Source organism: Salvelinus namaycush, chromosome 31 (assembly GCF_016432855.1).
Source record: "Salvelinus namaycush isolate Seneca chromosome 31, SaNama_1.0, whole genome shotgun sequence".
In the NCBI taxonomy this organism is placed as follows: Eukaryota; Metazoa; Chordata; class Actinopteri; order Salmoniformes; family Salmonidae; genus Salvelinus; species Salvelinus namaycush.
The window spans coordinates 43391678-43404187 of record NC_052337.1 but is presented as its reverse complement, the minus strand read 5'-3'; the positions used below and the strand labels follow the sequence as shown (position 1 = coordinate 43404187).

General features: G+C 43.9%; 1 protein-coding gene across 2 annotated transcripts in view; it reads right to left on the bottom strand.

Moving 5' to 3' along the window:
• sardh (sarcosine dehydrogenase) overlaps positions 1-1712 on the bottom strand; it is a 97183-nt gene extending 95471 nt beyond the window's left edge. The window contains exon 1 of one of the 2 annotated variants that reach the window (XM_038971019.1): positions 1438-1712. The gene's annotated coding sequence lies outside the window, so the exon portion shown is untranslated. The remainder of the gene's footprint in view (positions 1-1437) is intronic. The other variant, XM_038971020.1, reaches the window with a different exon arrangement.
• Between the last annotated feature and the right edge of the window lie 10798 nt (positions 1713-12510).

The window sequence follows — 12510 nt, the reverse complement described above, 5'->3', positions numbered from 1 at the left end:
AGTTTGATGTGTTATTGGCCACATAGGCCTTCGCAAATAAACAGAGTAAATATTTTACCAATGTAGCCTGAATTTGTTAGCCTGAAATCTGATACCGGTTTTCCTTTTACTCCGTGTCATGCCAATTAAACATTCGACAACATTTGTTAGGCCAACACTTAGAAGCGCTGTAGCCTACTGTGTGTGTGTGTGTGTGTGTGTGTGTGTGTGTGTGTGTGTGTGTGTGTGTGTGTGTGTGTGTGTGTGTGTGTGTGTGTGTGTGTGTGTGTGTGTGCAATAAGAAAGGAATATATGCAATTCTAAACTGGGTGGTTCGAGTCCTGAATGCTGATTGGCTGACAGCTGTGGTATATCAGACCGTACACCACAGGTATGACAAAATATTTATTTGTAGTGCTCTAATTACTTTGGTAACCAGTTTATAATAGCAATAAGGCACCGCAGGGGGGTTGTGGTATATGGCCAATATACCACGGCTAAGGGCTGTATCCAGGCACTCTAAGAACAGCCCTTAGCCGTGGTATATTGTCCATATACCACACACCCCCGAGCCTTATTGCGTAACTATACAACTGGAGAAAGAATTTCAATACTGAAACAATGTTGTAAATGTCAGAGAGACAGTCAGCAAGATTTATACAAATCTCCGCTATTTTAAGCCAAGTGCTAGTGTAAGGAATTGTATTAGATATTGGTAACTTGTTTTAACAACTTCTCAACATTAGCTATGGTTGACACAATATACACACTCCCTTTTATATTGGACATAAGCTGGACTCATTGGACAAATGCACGACACCCACAACTCCCCTCCCCCATGACAATCACTCAGACACACACAACTCAGGGTTGGAGCTCCAGACAAAGAACTACCTCAGGAACCAATGGAACGTGGACACCAGGCCTGTACAGGACTACCCAAGACCCAGATCGTCCAATCGGAAGGCCAGACTCGCAGATCAACCTACTTTGCTTGTTGTCTATATATAAAACTGTACTACTGTGGAAACTCTCTCTTTTCCTGACGACCCCATACGGATCAGATAGAAAGAGCCGTGCTGCACGCTTTGCATAATATTTTTACACTTGAATAAACCTGCCTTATTATAAAATTATCCACCTCGTCCTATGTCTCCACTTGGTCTCCTGTCTCAAGTAAAACGAATTATCAACACTAGTCTAAAATGGGATAATGTCTAGATGCGTTTTACACTGGAGACAAAGTTCACAAATTGTCTAGCTTGGTTGATGTGACAATTGATTACCCAGTCAAATCGAAGAGGCCGTAGGCATTTCAACGTCATAGGTGGTAATTTGTGGAATAGACAGAGGCTGGAAAGCGGTTTTAACCAATCTGCATCCGGGATGAGACTCACCCGTTGTGTAATATAAAGTAAATGAACTGTGTTGTGTGCTCCCCTACACGCAAACACTTACTTTGCTCCTATACGCTTCTGTTCTTGATTAAAGTTGATCCTCAAAAATGCAATAAGAGGGGGAAAGCACACAGCCGGAGACCGTTAATATGAAACTCACTCGAAAATGGCCGTGTGGTGTCTGAGCCCGAGCTCAAAGTGTGGTTATCGCTGGCAGCAGTTTCATCATCCCTAACCTAAAACGTAGCAGGCGTAAAAGAAACGCCTGAAACTAAATACACTAAATACTGATGATGACGAGAAGAAAAAACTTTCTAGGGAGATTGTCTTCTGCACTGTTCAACCAATCCAGTAAATGTGGAGGAGGAGTTCAAATGGAGTGACGCCGTGTTAACAAAGATTTTTAGAACTAACCCAAGATAGACCACGGCCTGTCGTTTCCAATGGGAGCAAATTAATCATAGTGACCGGAACAAAGAGGAAGTTGGCAGAGCCAAGCACGAGCTAGCGAGATCCTATTGGAGCGTTCTATCATATATTTGCAGTCAAATGAGCCTCTAGCATGAGTGGAGTGAGTTTGGAACCCGTGTATGAGTCTTTGAAGTACTTTTCACCTACAAACTTTATATGTCCGAACTCAAAATCAGATATACTTCCAAAAATAACATGGTCGCTGTGGTAGATCGTTTATTTCCTGCATTTATTAGAGTGCCATCAGGTAGCCTGCTTTCAGATGTGACCATGTAAACAGGATTATTAGGGAGATCGTTCTTGCAAAGCATCTAAACGTTTTAATCGAACTATTATATTAATCTGACTATCTACAAGAATCACATTATTGTGTGCATGTAACCATACTCAATTGGGCGTTAGCTCAAAAACCCAACATTAGCATGAATTTCGTCAACAACAAGTACAACATTACAAATATTTTATTTTCGACTGATTTTGAAAAGGGATTGAAAGCGATTCTACAGTCTGCTGGGTGAAGCGTTATACGCTCGTCATTCATTGCAATGGGATTCCTGTCTCGTTTCTCTAATATCTCTGTAGAGGCTAGATCATCACAGACAACTTCAGGAGTAGAATGTTGGGTAACCAGCAGCGAAGCATTCGATGACAAGAAGTAAGGATGAAGATACAATGTTGTCCGCTGAGAGCGTGCGCAACCAACTGCTGAAACACGTTTGCAACGAAATTATCATACATTATTTCAACCAGCTTTTTCATTCATATTTGCCTTTTAGCGCCTATCTTGAAATATATAGTTGTCACTTAAATACACTTAACTTATTTTAAATACACCTTATTTGACCATCTAAGTAACCGTCTAAAAATAAAGGTTAATCGTCAGAGCCAGGATCATTTGTGGCTCCTGGGGTGTATTCATTACAGAAACCGTTTATCGTTTATGAACCAAACGGAAGCAAACAGAGCAAGACGAGTTTCTTTTGGACAAATTCAGATAGGTCCCTCCCCATTTTTTTCGTTTAAGGAAAACGTTTTGCACCAGAATTGGCCAAATGAATACACCCCTGGAGTGATGCATCGTGCATGTATGTGATCTCTATCCCCCTAGTGTCAGGTAGCCTAAAAATTAGAGTGTTGGGCCAGTAACTGAAATGTTGCTGGTTTAATACCTGGCCTACAAGGCCCTTGAGCAAGGCTCTTGACCATAATTTGCTCCAGGGGCACTGTACTAACATGGCTGGCCCTGTAAAACAGCACATTTCACTGCATGTGACCATAAAACATATATATATATATATATATATATTTATTATTTTATTTTTCTAGCCAGAGCAGAGCAGTGTGTGTATGGTTGATTAGGGATGGGGTTAACCCTGCACATGGCAGGAGAGTCTCCCAGCAGGGGCCACAGCTGTTTCTTCTCTCCTCCTCTTCTCAGAGCCTGGACCAAACCATGCAGAGCCCGGACCAAACCATCAGCCACTCTCATAACATGGAGGTCCTTGATGATCTTCTTGGCATGTGACACCATGTGCTGTAGATGTCCTGGAGGGCAGGCAGTGTGCCTTGGTGAAGCATTAGGGCGTCTGCAACACCCTCTGGAGAGCCTTGCGGTTGCAGACGGTGCAGTTGCTGTGCAGCCCGACAGGATGCTCTCAATGGTGCATCTGTAGCAGTTTGTGAAGGTTTTACGCCTTGATCACACCGACAGCGTCATTGAGCAAAATGGTACGCAGCATCATCTGGATATGGGTGCAACAAAAGTTCAACATGCTATCATTTCTGTCAAGCCGTCTACGCACACAGTCTGATGCATACATTCGATAAATTCAACGTACGCACCACACAGAACGCACTGCAACTGCCTCTGCAACACATTGGCAACACAAAGGCAAATGGAGTGTTCCATTGGAAATTAGTGCACCATGATGCTATCAAATGCTCACCTTCGGTGGCCACTGGCACGCTGGAGAAGTGTGCTCTTCACAGTTGAATCCCGGTTTTAACTGTACCGGGCAGATGGCAGACAGATGGCAGATGGCGTTGTGTGGGTGAGTGGTTTCTGAAGTCAACGTTGTGAACAGAGTGCCTCATGGTGGTGGGGTTATGGTATGGGAAGGCAGGCATAAGCTATGGACAACGTACACAATTGCATTTCATCTATGGCAATTTGAATGCACAGTGATACCGTGACGATATTCTGAGGTCCATTGTCGTGCCACCATCACCTCATGTTTCAGCATAGTAACGTACGGCCCGTGTAGCAAGGATCTGTACAGAATTCCTGGATGCTAAAAATGTCCCAGTTCTTCCATGGCCTGCATACTCACCAGACATGTCACCCATTGAGCATGTTTGGGATGCTCTGGATCGACGTGTACGACAGCGCGTTCCAGTTCAAACCAATATCCAGAAACTTCGCACAGCCATTGAATAGGCATGAGACAACATTCCACAGGCCACAATCAACAGCCTGATAAACTCTATGCGAAGGAGATGTGTCGAGCTGCATGAGGCAAAGGTGGTCACACCAGATACTGACTGCTTTTCTGATCGACGCCCATAACTTTTTTTAAAGATATCTGTGACCAACGGATGCATATCTGTATTCCCTGTCATGTGAAATCCATAGATTAGGGCCTAATTTATTTATTTCAATTGACTGATTTCCTTATATGAACTGAAACTCAGTAAAATGTTGGATATTGTTGCATGTTGCGTTTATATTTTTGTTCAGTGTGAAAGGACGCATGAGCACAAACATGTGAAGTTCACAGGAGCATGTCAAATAGGTTATCAAATGAAAGCTACGAGTCTATATTTTTTTTACATAAGGCATATATACATTTTCCCACCATTTTCTATTCTAAAAAATATGGAATAAGCAAAGGCTACCAGACTAGCCAAATGCCTTCTATATTTGCTTCGAGGCAAACAACACTAAATCATGCACGAGAGCACCAGCTGTTCTGGACGACTGTGTGATCTCGCTCTCCGTAGCCGATGTGAGTAAGACTTTTTAAACAGATTAAACTTCATAATGCTGCGGGGCCAGACGGAATACCAGGACACGTCCTCAGAACATGTTCTGACCAACTGGCAAGTGTCTTTACTGACATTTTCAAACTATCCCTGACCCAGTCTGTAATACCAATGTCAAGTCTCAGGAGAAGACCCAGATGCAGACAGTTTTGAAGTAACAAAAGTTTATTACAAAAACAGGGGGGCAGGCAAATGACAGGTCAAGGGCAGGCAGAGGTCAGTAATCCAGGGTGCTGTGACAAGGTACAGAATGACAAGGCAGACAGAATGGTAAAAAAAAACAGGAAAGCTAGAAAACAGGAACTATAGACAACAAGGAGCACGGGAAAAAACGCTGGTAGGCTTGACGAAACAAAACGAACTGGCAACAGACAAACAGAGAACTCAGGTATAAATACACTGGAGATAATGAGGAAGATGGGCTACACCTGGAGGGGGGTGGAGACAAGCACAAAGACAGGTGAAACAGATCAGGGTGTGACAACCAACTTGTTTCAAGCAGACCACCATAGTCCCCCTGCACAAGAAAGCCAAGGTAACCTGCCCAAATGACTATCGCCTTGTAGCACTCACATCTATAGCCATGAAATGCTTTGACAGGGAGGTCATGGCTGAAATCAACACCATCATATCAGGCACCCTGGACCCACTCCAATTCGCACCCTGCCCCAATAGATCCACAGATGACGCAATCTCTATTGTACTCCACACTGTCCTCACCCCTCTGGACAAAATAAATACCTATGTAAGAATGCTGTTCATTGACTACAGCTCAGCATTCAACACCATTGTCCCCTCCCAACTCATCACCAAGCTCAGGACCCTGGGACTGAACACCTCCATCTGCAACGGAATCCTTCCTGACGGGCCGCCCCCAGGCGGTGAGGGTAGGCAACAGCACATCTACTACACTGAGCATCAACATGGGGGTCCCTCAGTGGTGTGTGCTTAGAGTCCTCCTGTACTCCCTGTTCAACCACAACTGTGTGGCTCTGCACAACTCCAACACCATCATCAAGTTTACTGATGACACGACGATGGTAGGACTGATCACCGACGACGATGAGGCAGCCTATTGGGAGGAGGTCAGAGACCTGGCAGTGTGGTGCCAAGACAACAACCTCTCCCTCAACGTCAGCAAGACAACGGAGCTGATCGTGGACTAAAGGAAATGGAGGGTCGAGCACTTCCCTCTCCGCATCGATGGGGCTGTAGTGGAGCGGGTCGAGAGCTTCAAGTTCCTCTGTGTCCACATCACCAAGGAATTAACATGGTCCACACACACACCCACACAGAGGGCACGGTAGCTCCTCTTCCCCGTCAGGGGGCTGAAAAGATTTGGCATGGGTTCTCAGATCCTCAAAACATTATACAGCTGCATTATTGAGACCATCAAGACTGGCTGCATCACTACTTGCTACAGCAGCTGCAAGGCATCCAACCGCAAGGCGCTACAGAGGGTGGTGAGTATGGCCCAGTACATCCCTTGGGCTGAGCTCCCTGCCATCCAGGACCTCTATACCAGGTGGTGTCAGAGGAAGGCCCCAAAAATGGTCAAAGACTCCAGCCACCCATGCCTAAGACTGTTCTCTCTGCCACCCGAATGGCAAGCGGTACCAATGCATCAAGTCCTGAACAGCTTCAACCCCCAAGCCATAAGACTGCTAAACAAGGCTACTAAATAGCTAATCCAATGGCTACCTGCATTTACCTTTTTTTAAATATATAACTCTCTTGCACTGACTCTACCCACACACTCACACATAATTACACTGACACCCCAACACACACGCACACACACACACAGCACATAAGTCTACACAAACATAGCATGCTCACACTCACCACATACGCTGCTGCTACAGCTCAGTCGACTCCCTATCCTGTTGCCTAGTCATTTTATCCCTACCGATTTGTACATAGCTACCTCAATTACCTCGTACCCCTGGACATCGACTCAGTACTGGTACTCCCTGTATTTAGCCATGCTATTATTATTGTTTTTCATTATTCACTGTGTATTTATTCCTTGTGTCACTATTTCTATTTGATATGTTTTATCTTAACTCTGCATTGTTGGAAAAGGACCCGTAAGCATTTCACTGTTAGTCTACACCTGTTGTTTACGTAGCATGTGACATATACAATTTGAGGTTTTGATTATTGGTGATTATTTGATTATCCCGGACAAACGAAATGTGGTCTTGTTTGGGGGCAGAGCTCATTAAAATAATACCTTTGTGTACCTATTTAGGATATATATCGCCAAGTCAATGTGTCATGTTATAGCTGATAACCCATTCTTTCTGCAGACATCGTTGAATCTTCATTCGGACCAGATATTTAACAGGGTTATTTGGTAAACGTGGACACATGAAAAACTGAGGGAGATTTGACTGAAATTCTGTTCCCAAACCAATCTGCACAGTTCTTCCAGTAAATGTGTTTTTGTCAAATGTTCAGTGTAAATTGTTAAAGGTAGCCCTTGTGCATATAGTTGTATGGTTTGTTAAACTTTGAATCAATGTTTTTTGTTTCGCATGTTTACCCTGGAATTGCCCCAAAGTCATATCTAGTTCCATGGAGAAGTCCAGTCCTCTAAACTGCTAAACTTTTTAGAATGATTAATGTGAACTTAATAAAGAAGTCAAAAATGTTGGAGTGACTTGCATAGGGGCTACATGGTGATTAGTACTGCCACTGAATGAGACATGGGGCGTGTTCAGCAGGGCACAACGTTATGTGGAATTCAGATAGAAATAAACTCAGCAACAAAAAAATCGTCCTCTCACTGTCAACTGCGTTTCTTTTCAGCAAACTAAACATGTGTAAATATTTGTACGAACATAAGATTCAACAACTGAGACATAAACTGAACAAGTTCCACAGACATGTTTCCCTGAACAAAGGGGGGGGGGGGGTCAAAATTAAAAGTAACAGTCAGGATCTGGTGTGGCCACCAGTTGCGTTAAGTACTGCAGTGCATCTCCTCCTCATGGACTGCACCAGATTTGCCAGTTCTTGCTGTGAGATGTTACCCCACTCCTCCACCAAGGCACCTGCAAGTTCTCTGACATTTCTGGGGGGAATGGCCCTAGCCCTCACCCTCCAATCCAACAGGTCCCAGACGTGCTCAATGGGATTGAGATCCGGGCTCTTTGCTGGCCATGGCAGAACACTGACATTCCTGTCTTGCAGGAAATCATGCACAGAACAAGCAGTATGGCATTGTCATACAGGAAAGGTACCACATGAGAGAGGAGGATGTCTTCCCTGTAACGCACAACGTTGAGATTGCCTGCAATGACAACAAGCTAGTCCGATGATGCTGTGACACACCGCCCCAGACCATGACGATAAACGCAAATCCGACCATCACCCCTGGTGAGACAAAACCGTGACTCATCAGTGAAGAGCACTTTTTGCCAGTCCTGTCTGGTCCAGCAACAGTGAGTTTGTGCCCATAGGCAACGTTGTTGCCGGTGATGTCTGGTGAGGGCCTGCCTTTCAACAGGCCTACAAGCCCTCAGTCCAGCCTCTCTCAGCCTATTGCTGACAGTCTGAGCACTGATGGAGGGATTGTGCGTTCCTGGTGTAACTCGGGCAGTTGTTGTTGCCATCCTGTACCTGTCCCGCAGGTGTGATGTTCAGATGTACCAATCCTGTGGAGGTGTTGTTACACGTGGTATGCCACTGCGAGGACGATCAGCTGTCCGTCCTGTCTCCCTGTAGCTCTGTCTTAGGCGTCTCACAGTACGGACATTGCAATCTATTGCCCTGGCCACATCTGCAGTCCTCATGCCTCCTTGCAGCATGCCTAAGGCACGTTCACGCAGATGAGCAGGGACCCTGGGCATCTTTCTTTTGGTGTTTTTCAGAGTCAGTAGAAAGTCCTCTTTAGTGTCCTAAGTTTTCATAACTGTGACCTTAATTGCCTACCGTCTATAAGCTGTTAGTGTCTTAACGACCGTTCCACAGGTGCATGTTCATTAATTGTTTATTGTTCATTGAACAATCATGGGAAAAAGTGTTTAAACCCTTTACAATGAAGATCTGTGAAGTCATTGGGATTTTTACAAATTCTCTTTGAAAGACAGGGTCCTGAAAAAGGGACGTTTCTTTTTTTGCTGAGTTTATGTTCTCTGACATGTAGAATAAGGAATCGTGTCCTCTCTATTCATGAAGTTTCTGTCCGCAACGTTCCACAACGTCTACCCACTGAACATGGCCCATCTGTTCCTCATACTGTAAGTTCTTACCATTACTACAGTTACCGTAATGATCTAGAGCACTGAGTGTACAAAACATTAGGAACACCTGCTCTTTCCATGACATAGACTGACCAAGTGAATCCAGGTGAAACCTATGATCCCTTATTGATGTCACTTGTTAAATCCCCTTCAATCAGTGTAGATGAAGGGGAGGAGACAGGTAAAGAATCATTTTTAAGCCTTGCGACAATTGAGAGATGGATTGTGTATGTGTGCCATTCAGAGGGTGAATGGGCAAGACAAAATATTTAAGTGCCTTTGAACGGGGTATGGTAGAAGGTGCCAGAAGGACCTGTTTGAATAGCCGGATGTGGAGGCCCTGGGCTGGCATGGTTACATGCGGTCTGCGGTTGTGAGGCCGGTTGGACTGACTGACAAATTCTCTAAAACGATGTTGGAGGCAGCTTATGGTAGAGAAATTAACATAAAATTATCTGGCAACAGCTCTGGTGGACATTCCTGTAGTCAGCATGCCAATTTCAGTTCTTAAATATTACAAGCATACCCATAACATGATGCAGCGACCACTATGCTTGAAAATATGGAGAGTGATACTCAGTAATGTGTTGTAATGGATTTGCCCAAAACATTACACTTTGTATTCAGTACAAAATATTAATGGATTTGCCAAATATTTTGCACTATTACTTTAGTGCCTTGTTGCAAACAGGAATATTTTTATTCTGTACAGACTTCCTTCTTTTCACTCTGTCAATTAGGTTAGTATTGTGGAGTAACGGCATTGCTGTTGATCCGTCCTCAGTTTCCTCCTATCACAGCCATTAAACTCTGTAACCATTTTAAAGTCACCATTGGCCTCATGGAGAAATCCCTGAGTGGTTTCCTTCCTCTCCAGTAACTGAGTTAGGAAGGACACCTGTATCTTTGTAGTGACTGGGTCTATTGATACACCATCCAAAGTGTAATTAATAGGGATATTCAATGTCTGCTTTGTTTTTACCCCTCTACCAATAGGTGCTCTACTTTGCGAGGCATTGGAAAACCTCCCTGGTCTTTGTGGTTGAATCTGTGTTTGAAATTCCCTGCTCGACTGAGGGACCTTAATCATTAAAACTGTACTGTACTGTAATCATTAAAAAATCATGTAAAACACTATTATTGCACAAGAGTCCATGCAACTTATTATGTGACTTGTTAAGCCAATATTGATAGACTCAAGGCATTTCAGCTTTTAATTTGAAATGATTTGTTTAAAGAAAAAAGAAAATGAAAAATCTATGTCCTCTGACCATAGCACCAGTTCCAATCCAAGTGTCAATGCCGTTTATCAAACTCTAGGCGGTGCTATGGTAAATGCCTGACTTGGGCAGGAGCTCACCGGAGATGAGTACCGGAACCTAAAATGTTCTACTGCTTGAGCTCCTGTTCCTCTTGTAGAATATTAGCTCAAAAGTATTTTGGCGCTCCTGCACCTAAATATAAACAGTATCAGATGCCAAAATGAGTACCAGCACCTATTTATGTCCAAGTCAAGCACTGGCTATGGTCAGATGACATGAAAATAGATCTCTTTGGCCAATGTTGGGTTTGGTTTCGAAAAACGGAAGCATATGCAGAAAAGTACCTCAAACCTACAGTAAAATATTGTAGTGCATTTTTTATGTTATGGTGCTATTTTGCTTCTTCTGGTCCTGTGGCCCTTGTTAAGGTCAGCTGCATCATGAACTTTACCAAGTACCAGGACATTTTGGCCAAAAACCTGGTTGCCTCTGCCAGGAGGCTGACATTTAGCCCCAAGTGAATCTTCCAGCAAGACCATAACCCCAACCACACATCAAAATCCACAAATCAGTTGTTAAATGACCACAAAATGAAGATTATGCAATGGCCATCTCAGTCTCCGGACTTGAACCCCATTTGAAAACCTGTGGTTTAATGAAGAGGGTAGTCCATAAGAGCAGATGAAGGATATCAAGGATCTGGAAAGATTCTATATGGAGGAATGGTCTAAGATCCCTCCCAACGTGTTCTCCAATCAATCTCATAAAACATTTTAGAAAAAAGGCTCAGTGTTATCCTCGCAAGGGGACGTGCTAGAGTATTGACAACAGGCGTGCCACCGTGCCAATCATTTCAACCCCTATCTTTTTCAGATTTTTCTCAGAAAGTCAACAAAATGACTTTCTCTGAGCAATTGTGTTAGTATAAAATGTAATTTCCCAATTTTTTTGAGCATTCAATATCTCTCAGTATTTCTATTATTTAGCATCTTTATCAAGGGTGCCAATAATTATGGACCTGACTGTATATATGCAGGTGTATTATATAAAGTATATAAATATATGGTACGGATCACACCTACAATCACAACCTCCAAAAGGTATGTGGATCACCTATACTACAGTACAATTATGCTTCGGCATTGTTTTTCTGCAGCGATCATATAAGGAGATCTGAGAAAGTTGCCTTTCTGACCTCACGGAACCCTGCCTTCCCCTCAGAACCAATTGGAGAGCTTGGTGTTGTCCCCGCCCCTGGAAGCGGGTTCCCTCCAGTCCAGACAGCCTCTAGTCAGATATGAAGGAGCAGTGCAAAGCAGTGAACTCGGAGCTCTGAACTGGCTGCAACATAGAAACTGTGCCGCGCACACACACACACACACACACACACACACACACACACACATTTGAATGAACACACATGCACGTGTAAGATACAGCATAGAGACAAGGGTGCATGAAGAGAGGAGGTTGTGGGAAACTGTGCCACGTGCACACACTTGAATAAACACACATGCTGTGTGCATGAACGCATGTAAGCACAAACCACACACACATGCACATGAGTAAACACACACGCGCATGAAATAACACACGTGCACATACACACACCTAAATTGGTAGGTATTGGCCACACCCCATGCCACGGGGAACACTCAGAACGGGTTCAATCAAGTTCCTCCTGAAGAACAGTTCTTGAAAAGGATGCCTTTGAGCCACAGTTATTCTCTATTCAATTATAGAACGTTCTGATGACGGATTTCGTTTGAAGATGTTATTCCGGGACCTTCTGCTGACTATTGGCACTGGAGAAATTAGGTCATCGAGTTCACAGAATCATATGCAGTTGACAGAATGTCCCTAACTAAAAGGTTACTATGCATGTGTGCAGTTCAGTGAACCCTGGCATATAGGTTACCATGCATGCGTGTGGGGAGTCTCAGGAATGTCTGGGAAGGAATGTACCCGCCTATTTCAGACCCATCTCTGCTCAGCTTAGGCAAGTCTTGTTATCTAGAGAGAGGGGGGGGGGGGGGGTTAATATTGTGACATGGATGGATAGACAAACTTGTTCCACAGCGTGGTTAGTGTTTGAGAGAGAGAGCTAGC